We start from the raw sequence: 17,348 nt of genomic DNA, 5'->3' as shown, positions 1-17,348 counted from the left end.
TTGGATACAAGACAAAGGGGCAGGGTAAGGAGTGAGAGCCAACTCCAATGATAAGTAAAGTCATGTGGGTCACGTGTCCACTGGACAGGGGTCCCTTCCCTGCCTGGCAGCCGAGGCAGAGAGAAAGAGAGGAGAGAGAGCGAACTTACGCTATTATTTCTGCATATCAGAGACGTTTAGTACTTTCACTGATTTGCTACTGTTATCTAAAAGGCAGAGCCAGGTGTACAGGATGGAACATGAAGGCGGACTAGGAGCGTGACCACCGAAACACAGCATCACAGGGAGACGGTTAGGCCTCCGGATAACTGCGGGTGGGCCTGACTGATGTCAGGCCCTCCAGAAGAGGTGGAGGAGTAGAGTCTTCTGTGAACTCCTCTGGGGAAAGGGAGACTCCCTTTCCTGGTCTGCTAAGTCGCGGGTGTTTTTCCTTGAGACTGACGCTACCGCTAGAACATGGTCCGCTTGGCAACGGGCTTCTTCCCAGACGCTGGCATTACCGCTAGACCAAGGAGCCCTCTGGTGGTCCTGCCCGGGCATAACAGAAGGCTCACATTCTTGTTTTCTGGTCACTTCTCACTATGTCCCCTCAGCTCCTATCTCTGTATGGCCTGGTTTTTCCTAAGTTATAATTGTAGAGCAAGGATTATTATAATATTGGAATAAAGAGTAACTGCTACAAACTAATGATTAATGATATTCATACATAATCATATCTATTATCTATATCTAGTATAACTATTCTTACTTTATATATTTTATTATACTGGAACAGCTCATGCCCTCAATCTCTTGCCTCGGCATCTGGGTGGCTTGCTGTCCACAAGAAGGAATCATATTATGTCATTCTGTGTTCCACTCCTAAAAAAAGATACAGTTACTAAGTTGTATTAGGCCAATGCTCCCACTTCAACACCTGGAAAAAACACTAGCCAAATAATAACAGTTGTATTTTTTGTATTTTCAAAGACATCGGAGAGTGGTAGAAGTAATGAGGATAACAAAAATTCAATTCTAGAGAGGAGGAGCCCTGCCTGGGCACCCTGAGGATTTCTAGCTTTTTCTTCACTAGGTCATTTACCATTTCTCCACACGGGCTGAACCTAGGCAATTGTACACTATTGAGTTGCCAATGTAATTCAATGGGAAAATAAGATCTGTACAATAAATGATGCTGGTACAATTGAATATCTGAATGCTAGTACTAAGGAAAAGAAACTGGGGATAGCCAATTAGTTTCAGATAGAGCAGACTCTAAAGCAGGTTATCAGATATATGATACATGCTCAACCAATCAGAAGCAGCCAACTAACTTACAATAACTAGGGACTTTCTAATGGAATAGACCAAATAAGGCAACTGTACAACTGTAACCCATCAAATATTTTCTTTATTTCCACATTCACTCTGTAAAAACCTGTCCCTTATGCTTCTTTTGGTTTGGTGTTTCTTGATTTACAAATTGCTGTTTGCTCAAATAAACTCTCTAAAATTTTTCATCATGTCTCAGTTTTTCTTGTAAGAGGAGTATATAAGGGATCATTGGGTCAATATGCATGATGGAGCCATTCTCTGGGATAGGGAAATTGTATACAAATATTCTCACTTAATAATACTCCTTTTTATATTTCTGCATCATTGTAAAAAAAGTGTTGGGTGGTTACCTACACAATGTTAAGAATATTCACCAATAGCATATTATATAGAGAGATACACACACACATGCTTATGTGTGTATACATACACATGGTACAGTATTCAGATTTTTGCATTTGCAGGACAAATATGAATACACGCAGTACAAACATGTACATATGAACATTTGTGTACAAGCATTTGAGTATCTGTTTTCATTTCTCTTGGGTATATTTCTAGGAGTAGAATTGTTGAGCAAGATGGTAAAACTATGTTTAACACTTTCAATCTGAACAATATTGCATTGTATGAACATACTACAATTTGTTTATCCATTCATCCATCAATGGACACATGGGTTGCTTTCACTTTTTGGCTTTTGTGAATAATGCTGCCATAAACATGGGTGTGAAAATATCTTTCAGATTCTGCCTTCAATTATTTTGGGTATATACTCAGAAGTGGAATTGCTGGATCATATAGTAATTCTATTTCTAATTTTTTGAGCAACTGCCACAATAGCTGCACCATTTTCCATAGCAGCTGTACCATTTTACATTCCTATCAACAATGCACAAGAGTTCCAACTTCTCCACATCCTCAACTACACCTGATATTTTTAATTCCTATCTCCTTTCTTTCTCCGTCCCTTCCACCTTTTGATAGCAGTCATTCCATTGAGGATGAGGTGGTATCTCATTTTGGTTTTAATTTGCATTTCCTTAATAACTAGTGATGTTGAGTGTCTTTTCATATGCTTACGGGCCATCTGAATATCTTTTTTTTTTAATGTCTACTCAAGTCCTTGGCCCATTTTTTAATCAATTTGTTCATTTTGTTGTTGTTAAGTTTTAGGAGTTATCTATATATTCTGAATATTAATCTCTTATCAAATATGTGTTTTGAAAAATTTTTCCCATTCTGTGTGTTGCCTTTTCATTGTCGATAGTGTCCTTTAAAAAAACGTAAAGGTGTTACAAATTTTGATAAGGTAAAATTTGTCTATATTTTATTTTGTGGCTTATGCTTTTGGTGTCATATCCAATAAATCATTGCCAAATCCAGTGTCATCAAGCTTTCCCCCTGTGTTTTTTTCTGGGAGCTTTACAATCTTAACTCTTACATGTAGGCCTTTAATCCATGTTGAGTTACTTTGAGAATATGGTGTTAGGTAAGAATCCAACTTCATTCTTTTGCATGTCAATACCCAGTTTTCCCAGCGTTTTTTTTTTTTTTTTTTTTTTTTGAGATACAGTCTCACTCTGTCACCCAGGCTGGAATGCAGTGGCCCAGTCTCTGCTCACTGCAAACTCCGCCTCCAAGGTTCAAGTGATTCTCCTGTCTCAGCCTCCTGAGTAGCTGGAATTACAGGTATGTGCCACCACGCTCACCAGCATCATTTTTTTAAGACTGTCCTTGCCATTGAATGGTCTTGGTACCCTTGTCTAAAACCATTTACTCATACTTTTGAGGGCCTCTTGGCTTTCTATTCTTTTTCATTGTTCTATACATCTGTCTTTATAGCAGCACCACACTATTACACTATTATGATTTATAGCTTTCTAACAACTCTTAAAATCAGGAGGTGTGAGAGCAGGAGGTACAAGACCTCCAATGTTGTTCTTTATTAAAATTATTTTGACTATCGGGGGTCCCTTTGGATTCCATATAGGTTTTTGGATATATTTTTCTACTACTGCAAAAACACCTTTGGTATTTTGATAGAGATCGCATTGAACCTGTAGATTGCTTTGGGTAGTACTATATAATATCTTAACAATATTAAGTCTTCCTATCAATGTACATGAATGGATTTACACATCTCCATTTATTCTTTAATACATTTCAGCAACATTTTGTAGTTTTCAGTGTACAAGTCTTTTGCCACCTTGATTTATCTTTTTTGATGCTATAGTACCTAAAATTGTTTCCTGAATTTCCTTTTAGGATTTTCCATTGTTAGTATATGCAAACACAAATGATTTGTGTGTGTTGATTTTGTATTCTGCTCCTTTGCTGAGTCTATTTATTCTAACCATTTTTAGTGGATGGACTCTTTCGGGCTTTCTACATATAAAATCATATAAGAACACACAAAAAATTTACTTCTTTCCAATCTGTATGCCTTTTGTTTTTTATTGCCTATTTGCTCTGGCTAGAACTTCCATATTATGCTGAAGATAAACTTTCAGTCTTTTACCCCTGAGTATGACATTAGCTGTGTATTTTTAATACATGGTTTTTATTACATTAACGTAGTTTCCTTCTATTTCTGTGTTGATTTATCACATGTGCATTGCTTATCATGAAAGAATGTTGAAATATGTCAATGGTTTCTCTCTTCATCAATTGACATTATGTTTTTCCCTCCATTCTATTAATGTGATATATTACATTAGTTGGCTTTCCTATGTTGAGCCATCCTTGTATTACAGAAATAAACAGAAAAAATCTTGCTTGGTCATGGTATATAATCTTTTTTTCTTTTTTTTTCTTTGTTTTTTTCTGACACAGAATCTCGCTCTGTCGCCCAGGCTGGAGTGGAGTGCAATGATGTGATCTCAGCTTACTGCAACCTCTACTGCCTGGGTTCAAGCAATTCCCCTGCCTCAGCCTCCTGAGAAGCTGGGATTACAAGCACACCCCACCACACCTGGCTAATTTTTTGTATTTTTATTAGAGATGGAGTTTCACCATGTTGGCCAGGCTGGTCTCAAACTCCCGGCCTCAAGTGATCCACTTGCCTTGGCCTCCCAAAATGCTGAGATTACAAGCAGAAGCCACCATGCCCAGCTGGTACATATTTTTAATATAGTGCTGAGTTCAGTTTGGTAGTATTTGTTGAAGACTGTTGTTCATAAGGGATATTACTGTTCATAAGTGTTAGTGTTCATAAGGGATATTACTGTGCAGTTTTATTTTCATATAGTATCTGTGTATGGCTATGATATCAAAGTAACACCAACCTCATAGAACAAACTTGGAAATGTTCCCTTCATTTTAATTTTTTGGAAGAGTCTAAAAAAGACTGATGTTAGTTGGTCTTTAAATGTTTGGTAGAATTCACCAAGGAAGGCATCAGGTCTGGGGCATTTCTTTGTCAAAAGTTTTTTGATTACTGATTCAGTCTCCTTATTAATTATGTACTTACATAATTTTCTATTTCTTCATGAGTCAGTATTGACTTATGTCAATGATATTGTGTTCCTAGACATTGAGCCATTTAATCCATGTTATCCAATTTGTTGTAGTAAGTTGTTCTTAGTACTTTCTTATATTTTATTTCTGTAGAATCAGTATTTATATCCCTGTCTTCATTTCTGATTTTAGTAATTTAAGTCATTTTCTTAGTCTAGTTAGCTAAGGGTTTGTCAATTTGGTTGATCTTTTCAAACAATCAATTCTTGGTTTAATTGATTTTCTCTATTGTTTTTCTATTCTTTAATGTTTTTTGTCTCTGCCCTTATTTCCTTCCTTCTGAAACCGTTGAGCTTAGGTTTTTTTGTTTGTTTGTTTTTGAGATGGAGTCTAGTTCTGTCACCGAGACTGGAATGCAGTGGCATGATCATGGCTCACTGCAGCCTCCACCTCACAGGTTCAACTGATTCTCCCACCTCAGGCTCCTAAGTAGCTGAGATTATAGGCACCCGCCACCATGCCTGGCTAATTTTTGTATTTTTAGTAGAGACAGGGGTCTCACCATGTTGGCCAGGCTGGTCTTGAACTCCTGACTTCAGGTGATTCACCCGCCTCAGCCTCCCAAAGTGCTGGGATTACAGGCATGAGCCACCGCTCCCAGCCTTTAGTTAGCTCTTTATCTGGGTCCTTAAGATGTAATGTTAGATAACTGATTTGAGATTTTTCTTCTTTTTAAATGCAAGCACCTATAGCTATAAATATCCCCTTTAGCACAACTTTTGCTGCATCACGTAAGTTTCTGTATGTTTTGTTTCTGTTTTCAGTCATCTCTGAGTATTTTTCAATTTCCCTTGTGATTTTTTTTCTTTTACTTATGGGTTGTTTAAAGGTATATTATTTAAATTATTTCCACAAATTTATAAATGTTCCAGTTTTCCTTTTATTATTTTCTAACTTCATACTGTTGTGGTCATAGAATATACTTTGTATAATATCTATATTTTAAAATCTATTGAGACTTAATTTGTGACCTAACATATGGTTTACCCTGGAGAATAACTAATGTGCATTTGAGAAGAATAGGTATTCTGTAGTAGTTGTTGTTGGATATAATGTTGTGTATTACTTGATCCTAAAAGGGAATATTGAAGCCAATTTTTAAATGCAGACCAGGTCTGGATAATCCCAGAGCAGACAAAGCCAGTTAGGCCCTAAAAATAACCTTAACCTTGATTGAACTGCAAACATAATTTAATTTAGATGTCTGTTAAATCAAGTTGGCTTATTGTGTTTTTAAGTCCTGTGTTTCCACCTTCTGTCTCACTGTTCTATCCATTATTGGAATGACAAATGATGTTTCCAACTATTACAGTAGAACTGTCTATTTTTCCCTTTAGTTCTGTCAATTTTCACTTCATTTATTTTGATGTTATCTTATTAAGTGCATAAATGTTCATTATTGCTGTATCTTCTTGCTGTATTGAACTTTTACTAACATACAATATCCTTCTTTATCTCTTGTGACCTTTTTGATTTAAGGCCTCCTTTGTCATGGGTTAACATACAGTTGACCCATGAACAACATGGGTTTAAACTGCATGGGTCTATTATATATGGAGTTTTTCCAACATATTGGAAAAGTTTTTGGAGATTTGTGACAATTTGAAAAAAACTTGCAGATAAACCATGTGGCCTAGAAACAGTGAAAAAATTAAGCAAAAGAGGCATGAAATAAATGTATAAAATATATGAAGATACTAGTCTATTTTATCATTTACTATCCAGAAATATACAAATTTCCTATAAAAAGTTAAAATTTAATAAAACATGCACAAATAAAGACTGTACATGGTACCATTAGCAGTCAAGAGAAATGTTAACAGACGTGAAGAGGTAGAATTAAATCATAACTGCATAAAATTACCTGTAGTATATAGTATACTACTATAATAATTTCACAGCCAAGTCCTGTTGCTATTGTGGTGAGCTGAAGTATCCACTTAAAATATAATGTAAAGCTAATCATCTCTGTGTGAGCAGTTCATTTCTCCAGTAAACTGCATATGACAGTAAAAGTAATCTCTTACAGTTTTCACATATTTTTCATCATTTTTAGTGCATTTCCATAAATACTGAATAATACTATTGGACCCACTAGTGATGCTGGAAGTGCTCCCAAGATGCAGAGAAAAGTCATGATATTACAAGAAAAAGATGGATTGCTTAGTATGTACTGTAGATTGAGGTCTGCAGCTGTGGTTACCCACTATTTCAAGATAATTGAATTCAGTGTAAGAACCACTGTAGAAAAAGAAAATTTATGAAGCTGTCACTGCAGCTGTGCCACAGGTGCAAAAACTTTGCATTTTTAGCAAAATACCTTGTAATCTCATATTGAAAATGCAGTTTTTATGTGGCTTCAGGATTGCCATAAGGCATACCTATAGACTCTAATCCAATTTGAGAAATAGTGAAGTTATATGACAACTTGGAGCAAAAACAAACAAACAAACAAACAAAAACATGAAGGATTTAAAGCTGGAGAATTTAAAGCCAGCAAAGAATGGCTTGATAGTTTTAGAAAGATGTTTGGCGTTAGAAATTTCTAGGCAGGGCGCAGTGGCTCGTGCCTGTAATCCCAGCACTTTGGGAGGCAGAAGTGGACAGATTGTTTGAGCCCAAGAGTTCAAGACCAATCTGGGCAACATGGCAAAACCCTGTCTCTACAAAAAAAAAAAAAAACGCAGGTGTGGTGGCATGACCCTGTAGTCCTAGCTGCTTGGGAAGCTGAGGTGGGAGGATTGTTTGAGCCAGGGAGGTCAAGGCTGCAAGTAAGCTGTGATCATGCCACTGGACTCCAGCCTGGGTGACAGTGAGACCTTGTCCCCAAAAATGTAAACAATAAAAAATAAAAATGTCACAATAACAGAAGAATCTGCTTCTGCTGACCAAGAGGCAGCAGACAAGGTCCCAGATGCCATTAAGAAAATCACTGAGGGTTCGGCGCAGTGGCTCACATTTGTAATCCCAGCACTTTGGAGGCAGAAGTGGACAGATTGTTTGAGCCCAAGAGTTCAAGACCAATCTGGGCAACATGGCAAAACCCTGTCTCTACAAAAAAAAAAAAAAACGCAGGTGTGGTGGCATGACCCTGTAGTCCTAGCTGCTTGGGAAGCTGAGGTGGGAGGATTGTTTGAGCCAGGGAGGTCAAGGCTGCAAGTAAGCTGTGATCATGCCACTGGACTCCAGCCTGGGTGACAGTGAGACCTTGTCCCCAAAAATGTAAACAATAAAAAATAAAAATGTCACAATAACAGAAGAATCTGCTTCTGCTGACCAAGAGGCAGCAGACAAGGTCCCAGATGCCATTAAGAAAATCACTGAGGGTTCGGCGCAGTGGCTCACATTTGTAATCCCAGCACTTTGGGAAGTCAAGGCAAGCAGATTCCTTGAACCCAGGAGTTCAAGACCAGCTTGGGCAACATGGCAAAACTCCCTCTCTACAAAAAATACAAAAATCAGCCAGGCATGGTGGCACATGCCTCTAGTCCCAGCTACTCGATGGGCTGGGGTGAGAGGATCAATTGACCCCAGGAGGTCAAGTCTGCAGTAAGCCATGACCACTCCACTGCACTCCAGCCTGGGTGACAGAGCAAAACCCTGTCTCAAAAAAAGGAAGAAAGAAAATCATTGAGGAGGAAAGATATCTCCTTGAACAGGTCTTTAATGTAGACAAAAGTGTCTTTGGGGAAAAAAAAAAAAAAAAGTGCCACAAGGGACATTTGTTATACTAAGGAAGAGAAATGAACACCAAGATTAAAGGCAGGAAGGGAAAGGCTAACTCTACTTTGGTGCAAATGCAGCTGGCTTTATGATTAGGTCTGCCCTTTTCTATAAAACTGCTAACACCCAGCCTTGAAGAGAAAAGATAAACATCAGCTTCTAGTCTTTTGGTTGCACAATACAAAGGCCTGCACAGTGAGAACCATTTTTCCGGATTGGTTTCATCCATGCTTTGTCCCTGAAGTCAGGATATACCTTTCTAGTAAGGGACTGCCTTCTGAAGCTCCTTTGACATTGAGCATGCCCCTAGCCACCCAGAACCCCATCAGTTCAACACCGAAGACATCAAAGTGGTCTATGTGCCCCCAGTGTCTCTAATTCAGCCTCTAGATGAGGAGGGCATAAGGAACTTTAAGGCCCATTACAATGGTACTCCAAGGAAAGGGTGGTTAATGCTATGGAAGAGAACCTTGAGAGAACATCATGAAAGACTGGAAACATGACACCACTGGCACTGAAGATGGCATGACTGTCAAAGAAAAAGCCATAGAAGCCATTGACCCCAAAACAATAAATTCCTTCTGGAGAAAACTATATCCGATGTTGTACATGACTTCACAGAATTTATGACAGAGCCAATCAAGGAAATCATAGAAGAGATCCTGGATATGGTGAAAAAGAAAGAAAGAAAGAAAAAAAAAAAGATGGTGGAAGCAGGAGAGTAAAGATTTCAATATATGGATCTTGGAGAAATTCAAGATCTAATAGACATCACACCAGAGGAATTAACAGAAGATGACTTGATAGAGACGAGCACTTCCAAAGCCTGACCATGAGGCATAAGACATAGAAGACGTACAAGTAACAATGTCATAAAACAAACTGCTATTAGATAATCTGGCAGAAGGTTTCCAATTATTCAAGACTGCTTTTAACTTCTTTTATGACATAGACCCTTTTGTAATACAGGTGCTGAAATTAAAGAAAACAATAGGAATGTTACTGTATAGATACCTTTTTAGAAAAGAAAAAAACGTCAGAGAGAAATTATGATGTAGTTCTGGAAAGTTATACCAGGTATGCTTGCCTCTCCTGCCTCCCTTCCATCTTCACCACTTCTTCTGCCTCTGCCACCCCTGAGACAGCAACACTGACTCCTCCTCTCCCTCCTCCTCATAGGCCTATTCAATGTGAAGATAATGAGGATGAGGACCTTAATGATGATCCACTTGCACTTAATAAATAAACATATTTTTATCTTCCTTACGATTTTCTTAATATCTTCTTTAGCTTACTTTATTGTAAGAATACAGTATATAATACATATATATAATACATGTTAATTAGCCATTTATGTTATTGGTAAGTCTTCTGGTCAATAGTAGGCCACTAGCAGTTACATTTTGGGGGAGGCCAAAGTTATGTGCATGTGCATGTGTTTGTGTATTTCTGTGTTGGGGGTCAGTGCCCCTAACCCACCACCAATTGTTCAAGAAGCAACTGTACTCACTCCTGCTCTTTTTACAACTTGCATGGGATATCTTTTCTCATTCTTTCACTTTTAACTCATTAGTGTCTTTGGACACAGATCAGAACCTGTGTCTCTTGTAGACAGTACTGTTCAATCACATTTGGTTTTATTTAATCCATTCTGCCAATCTCTCTTTTGATTGAAGCATGTAAGCCATTTACTTTAAAGTAATTACCAAAAATGAAGGATCTACATCTATCATTGTGCTTTTGTTTTCTATGTCTTACAGCATTTTTTCCCCTCATTTCCTGAATTACAGTTATTTTCTTTTTAGTAGATTTTTGGTACTAAATATTTTAATTCCCTTCTCATTTCTTTTTGTGTGTATTCTTTATAGCTGTTTTCTTTGTTACATTTAACATCCTAAAGTCATAACACTATAAATTAAATTTATACTAGCTTAACCTCAATAACATAAAAAAAAAAAAACTTGGCTCCTACATAGCGCTGTCCCCACCACTTTTTAAATTACTGATGTCACAAAATGACTTTGTTATACATTGTGTCCAGAGACACAAAACCTTTTTATGCATTAGTCTCTCAAATCATGTAAAAATCAAAAAGTGGAATTACCAACCAAAGTTACAGTAATACATCTTTGTATTACAACTGCCTGTGCATTTCCCTTTATCAGATATCTTCATTTCTTTTATGGCATTAGTTTCTGTCTAGTGCCCTTTCAGTTCAACCTGAAGGACTCTTTTTAGCTTTCTTGCAGGGCAGGTCTACTGCTATCAAACTCCATCAGCTTTTGTTTATCCAGGAATGTCTTAATTTCAGCCTCACTTTTGACGGAAAACTTTACCAAATACAGAATTGTTTGCTGACAGATTTTTTTTTTCCCTTCAGCATTTTGAACATTTCAACCCACTGCCTTCTGGTCTCCAAGATCTGATAAGAAATCTGCTAATAACTTTATTGAGGATAGAGTGTATGTATGTATGTTATGTATATGCTGCTTCTTTCTTGCTGCTCTAAAACTTTGTCTTTGGCCTTTGACAGTTTGATTATAATGTGCCTCAGTGTGGGCCTCTTTAATTTTATATTACTTGAAGTTTATTGTGTTTCTTCTAGGTTTATATTCATATATTTCATCAAATTTTATAATGTTTCACCAATTATTTCTCCAAATTATCTCTACGCTTTCTCTATCTGGCACTCCGAACAATGCATATATTCATCCACTTGATGGTGTCCCATACGTCTCTTAGGCTTTGTTCATTTTTTTTTTTTTCAGACTTTTTTTTTGAGACAGAGTCTCGGTCTGTTCCCCAGGCTGGAGTATAGTGGCGTGATCTTGGCTCACTACAACCTCCGCCTCCTGAGTTCAAGTGATTCTCCTGCCTCAGCCTCCCAAAGAGCTGGGATTACAGACACACGCCACCACGCATGGCTAATTTTTGTATTTTTAGTAGAGACAGAGTTTCACCATGTTGGCCAGGCTAGTCTCAAACTCCTAACCTCAGGTGATCTGCCTGCCTCAGCTTCCCAAAGTGCTGGGATTATAGTCATAAGCCACCACGCCCAGCTTCGGCCTTTTTGTTTCTGTTCCTTAAATTTGATTTCAATGACCCTATCTTCAAATTCACTCATTCTTCTGCTTGCTCAAATATGCTTTTAAATCCCTCTAGCAAATTTGTTGTACTTTTCAGCTCCAGAATTTGTTTTCTCTATATTTATTGATGTTTCCATTTTGTTTATAGTTTTCTTGACTGTCCACATCATCTTTTAGCTCTTTAAACATCTTTAAGACAGTGTTTTTAATTTGTCTGGTAAACCCACAGTCTGGTCTTTTTCAGGGGCAGTTTCTTTTCTTTTTTGCTTTCAATTAGTCATACTTTGTTTCTTTATTCACCTTGTGATTTTTTTGTTGTTGTTGAAAACTGGACATTTGAAATTTATGATGTGGTATCTCTGGAGATCAGATTCTGCTAGGCTTTTTGTTCTCATTCATTTAGTTTAAAAAAATAGTTACAGGGTGTCTGCATACTAAAGATTAGCCTGAGATGTAAACTTAAGCTCTTCTGAGTTCGTTTCTAAGCCTGGACCTTGTCATGGGCATGCATGGCAACTGTCTAAATTCTTCCATATATGTGGTTGCCAAAGGTCTCAGTCCTTACATTTCTGGTTCCCAAAATGGAAAAAAAAAAGAGAGAGAGAGAGAGAGAAATGAAGGGGAAAAGCACCAAGTCTTTAAATCCCCAGGAATTCACTTCATCTAAAACATGGGCACTAGAAAGAACCATTTCACTTTCTCCACCCTAGGCTCTGGGCGTGGCTCAGACATTTTGCCAAGGAGGTGGGGATGAGGGGCAGGGGAAAAGCAATTCATTAAATCAAAAGAGCATCTCTCCAGTGAATAAGTGCAAGGGCTTGCAACAGTGGCACTGAGTTGCAATAGCTGCTCACCTCTGTGTTTATACCTCCATGTCTGCACCTCCATGATCAGAAGGAGCAATCAGTGACTAAAGCATGGTTCCCCAATATTTGGAGAACAGGACCTTAATGCCTATCCTGGCTTCTGCAAGCTGCTTCAGGAACACATACAAAGCTGCTGGGGGTGGGTGATGTGTAGCCACTACCATGTTCAAAGCTAAAATTAACCACATGTAACCACAATTTGCTACACAAGCCTTCCTACAGGAACAGCCTTTGAGGTCAGTATTGGAGGTTTGTTCTGACACCACGGGGGCCTATGATTAGTCATCTCTTTCCTTGGTTCACCTCTGGTAAATATGCGGCCTGTGTTTAGCTTGGATCTCTCACTGAAGCTGTCAGCTTCTTATTTTCCATCAAAATCTTGTTTTTGAGTGCCCTTAGATTTGACCTTTCCTGTACACTCATTCAAATAACATCAGTTCATTAGCAGAGCTTTTGACCTCTTGATTTTACGAATTGTTTTCCCCACTCGGTGAAATCTCTGAGCCATGCCCCAGAGGCTACGGTGGAGAGAGTGGAATGATTATTTCTAGCATCCATGTTTTAGGAGAAGGGTGCTGGGTAGAGAGGGTAGGAAGGTGATGGTCTTGGAACCTTGGAACCTCCACCCTACTGAGTCAAAGTAAGGGTAACTGGACCCCTGTATTCTCAGGACACCATGCCTGAGATAGAGCCTGTGTCAAGTGAATGGGGTCTGGGTGGAAGGGAGTCCTGGAATTCTCCTCAGCTGTACTGACCTGCAATTTAGCCTCTTAAACAACTTATAGGAGATGTATGAGAAACACTAGCAGTCTGCCCCTCCCATGTAGATGCCACTGCCCTAAAATGGGAGCTGGGAGGCAAGGGAGCTGTTTTCTTGGCTGCACCCACCTAGAGTTTGTCATATTGACCTGGGAGGAAGACGGGAGGGCACTGGTTGTGGTTCAAATACTACAGATTCTCACTGTTCCTAATGACTTTTAGATTTTCTTGAATAAGTAGTGCTTAGTTGCTGTATTCCCTAAGAACCACTTTCAAAGACCTATATGATTTTCTTTTCTTTTCTTTTTTTGCATGGATGAACCTTTATTTTTTTAAAAAAATAGCACTTCAAATAAATTAAAAGGGACCACCATCAAGTGTTCAAATTGTGAAGAAACAGTTGAAAACCTAGACAGACTCCAAGTTGCAGTCTTCTAACCTCATTCTTTGTCCAATGGCAAAAACTCACACATCTCAGTACTCCCACTCATTTTTTCCCTACTGAGACGAGGGAAGCAATTGCAAACAGGAGACCAGACGGAGGAGAAAGCTGCATCTGATTGGAATGAACATTGCCACGTACTTGCTAATATGGGTTTCACTTTACAACCAAATGTATTCTTTCAAAAATAAAAAAAGGCGTGAGGGAATCTGTATGTTTTTAAAAATTGCAATTATTTAGGGATAAAACACTAACTCTAGTGCCTTTAACAGGCAACAGCATTTTTTTTCCTCCAAAGTCAAACACCATCTGCAGCTAAGCCTTTGTGCTACAAGCTTTTCAGAAGATGTTATCTAAACTTTATTAAAAGAAAAGAACTAGACTAGCCTAGTGTGTATTTTTTTTTTTTTTTTGAGACAGAGTCTCGCTCTGTTGCCCAGGCTGGAGTGCAGTGGCGTGATCTCGGCTCGCTGCAAGCTCTGCCTCTTGGGTTCACGCCATTCTCCTGCCTCAGCCTCCTGAGTAGCTGGGACTATAGGCGCCCACCACCACGCCTGGCTAATTTTTTTGTATTTTTAGTACAGACGGGGTTTCACCGTGTTAGCCAGGATGGTCTCGATCTCCTGACCTTGTGACCCGCTTGCCTCAGCCTCCCAAAGTGCTGGGATTACAGGCATGAGCCACCGCACCCAGTCATCTAGTCTGTATTTTCAAGTCCACATTCTTCATCTGAAGCACTGTATCAGGGACCCCCCTGAGTCTGCATGTTTTCAAGTTCACAGTACACGGAACCAGTTTTTCTTTTTAATTTTTTCCTCAGTCAGAGTAGCCACACACACAGTGGCCACTGACACCAGAACCTTGGGCAGGGCCTTTTCCTACCAGGCCTGGCCGGAGCTGCCCATGGTGTCTTCTTAAAGAGAATTCATGCTGTCATGCTCAATGGATGGGAAAAAAGCAAGAAAATAAGCACCTGGTTCAGGTTTCCTCAGATCCATTCAACATAGCAGGTTTGCTATGTTCCAAACCTGCTGCTAAATGCCATTTGTCCACTTTGTGTGTGTTGAACAGTTTGTGACCTTGGAGTCGGTCTCAATTCAAAGAACTGCTATTGGACGCCCCAAAGGTTGATGCAATAGCAGCTCCAGTGGGGCTACTCACAGAGACCAATTTTCAGATACGATGCAGCAAGTAGGGGGTCACAGGCCAGTTGCTGGGCATCAATGTGGTCCTCTTTTCGGTAGGCCAAGCATTGTGGAATAAACGCCTTTGCTTCAAGTGTTACTACTCGTTTTGGTGGGAACTCCACTTCAGCAGCTTTACAAATAGTATTCTCTTGTAGGATGTCTTGCTGAGACTGGTTATGGCCAAAAGGCTTCCCTCCAGAAAAACCCTGATAGAAGATCACACCCACCAACCACACATCACCTTTGAGATCTTTGGTGGTTCTTTCTCAACCACAAAACACTCTGGTGGTAAATGGCAATAAGTACCAGCACCTTGTGATGTTAGCTCCATGCCACCCACTGAATTGTAGCTATCACCCATGATCTTCAAAAGACCAAGCTCTGTAATTTTTCTCTCTCCACATGCTGTACCATTTACTAAAAGAATATTCCCTGGTTTGAGGTCACAGTGTATGATGGGAAGTTTTCTTTTATTTAAGTACTTTAAAGCATTCACAATCTGCATGATAATGGACTGGGCCTCTTTCTCTGACATTAATTTGTGCTGTTTCAGATAGAAGTTCAGATCATTCCCCTCACAGTATTCTAACACTGTACAAAACGAATCAGTATCCAGAGAAAAGTAATCATACAGCTTAATTATTCTGGGATGATCCAGTTCTTTATGAATCCGGTATTCCCTACATGCATGCTTGTGGTAATTCTTCTTTTTCTCCTCTCCAGTTTTTATTTAACTGGTGAATTTTTACAGCTATGTATCTTGGCTCTGTCAGTTCAAATGCCTTGTAAACTTCACTGAAACCTTCTCTACCCAAAAGATGTAACAACAAATATCTGTCATTTAGTGTTGGGTGATATTTAAATTGTGAGTTATTTTCATTATGTATCCTTTTTAGTTCCCTGATATATAGATTTCTAACCCTTTCTAGCGTTTCCAGCTCTGCTTGGATCTCTGCTTCCTCCTTTTTAAGATGACCTAACCTGAGTTTGAAGATTTCTTCTTGTTCATGGTATTTTGCTAATGTTAAGGTTTCATTTTCAGCTCCACTAGTCCTGCTTTTCCGCTGTTTCTGCTCACTGGTTGCAGGAGGGTCCTGACTCATTGCAAGAGGTTTCTGCTTTGCTAACATTTTCCATTGTCTATCTCTTCCCTCTGTGAATTTATCCTTTCCTGTTGCTTGATAAGATTCTGAAAAGCATAACCATCTGTCCACTGTTCAGTAAAAGAGGTCCCTTGTCAGACAGTAGAAAAGTGGTCCAACCTCAAGCGGTCTTGCATGCTCTTATCTCTACATTCCATCTTCTCTTTTTGACTTTTCTATAAGGACTTTCTTGCTCATTGTCACACATCTATTTAATCTTCCTTGTATCTCTGTAGCATCTTTTGCTGTTCATCAATCTGCTGTGTCAAATCACAGTTGGCTCTTAATAAATCATCTATTCTTCCCTCCTTCTTAAGTCAGAATTCTTACTGTTTTCTAGTGCAGATATTTTTTCTATTGTGAGGTCGGACTGGGTCTGTCTGTGCCAGATGGAGATCTGTTTTTGGGAGCTGCAGGAATGCTCTGTGTTGCCAGATCCCATAGATGAGGGACTGTTTTGCTGAGCTGAAACAGAAGTGAAGCAGAGGCCAGCTCCCCTTTGTGCCAGCTGCTCTGTGTCAAGTCGAGGTTTTGTTATCATTGCTGACATGAGACTGTTGGCAGAGCAGACTGCTCCTTCATCGCCTCCTTTGCAGCGCTGCCATCTAAACCACAGAGGGGCTGTTCTACTAATTGCAGTAAGGGATTGGATAAGGAATGTTGCGGTGAGAATTGTGCAACTGGTGGAACACTGCTGTCAGGGCGGTTACTGGCCCGCTTCCCCCAGCAAACTCAAAGTTATCACTAATTTTATGTACCCTAGCAGTGCCTTTCCCTTGGCTAGTTTCATATGGTTCAGCTTTTCTTTTCAGCTTTCACTGGTCATTCTGCTTTTTCTCGGGAGTCTCTACTTCTTTATCACTCAAGGATCCCACACTGCACAAGCTCTGGTTGGAAGACTCACTATTAAATGGTCCCTTTCGTTATATCTGATGTACTCTCCTTCATTTCGTCTTTTGTTTCGTTTATAGCCCTATCTTATCCATATGGACAGACGCCCCCCATGCGCCTGTTTATAGGTTCTCCACGAGGGTCGCGTTCCATCCCCAAAGCTATGAACATCTGCTTTTCTGGGATAGGAATCTTGGTGATGTGAAACCTCCCTGACTGAACGTCCATTCATAGGCTATCTGCAGGGGGAAGCACATCAAGTGCTGTTGGCTCATTCTGACAGTCCAACTTGGCATTGTCTTTACACAATCCTGCATGCAATTTTGAATTTACAATAATAAGAAGCATTTCATCTTTTATTCCGTAGCAATAGTTTCAGGGGGTCTCCCTACACATGATGTTTCAAGAAAGTTTACAAA

General features: G+C 39.2%; 1 protein-coding gene and 1 pseudogene across 3 annotated transcripts in view; both read right to left on the bottom strand.

Moving 5' to 3' along the window:
* ZNF248 (zinc finger protein 248) overlaps positions 1-17,348 on the bottom strand; it is a 78,361-nt gene that overhangs the window by 22,697 nt on the left and 38,316 nt on the right. The gene's annotated exons all lie outside the window — the stretch shown is intronic.
* LOC117081955 lies at positions 14,312-16,953 on the bottom strand (annotated as a pseudogene).

This window comes from Trachypithecus francoisi, unplaced genomic scaffold, assembly GCF_009764315.1.
Source record: "Trachypithecus francoisi isolate TF-2019V2 unplaced genomic scaffold, Tfra_2.0 Lachesis_group9, whole genome shotgun sequence".
Taxonomy (NCBI): Eukaryota; Metazoa; Chordata; class Mammalia; order Primates; family Cercopithecidae; genus Trachypithecus; species Trachypithecus francoisi.
This window is presented reverse-complemented; position numbering and strand designations above follow the sequence as displayed.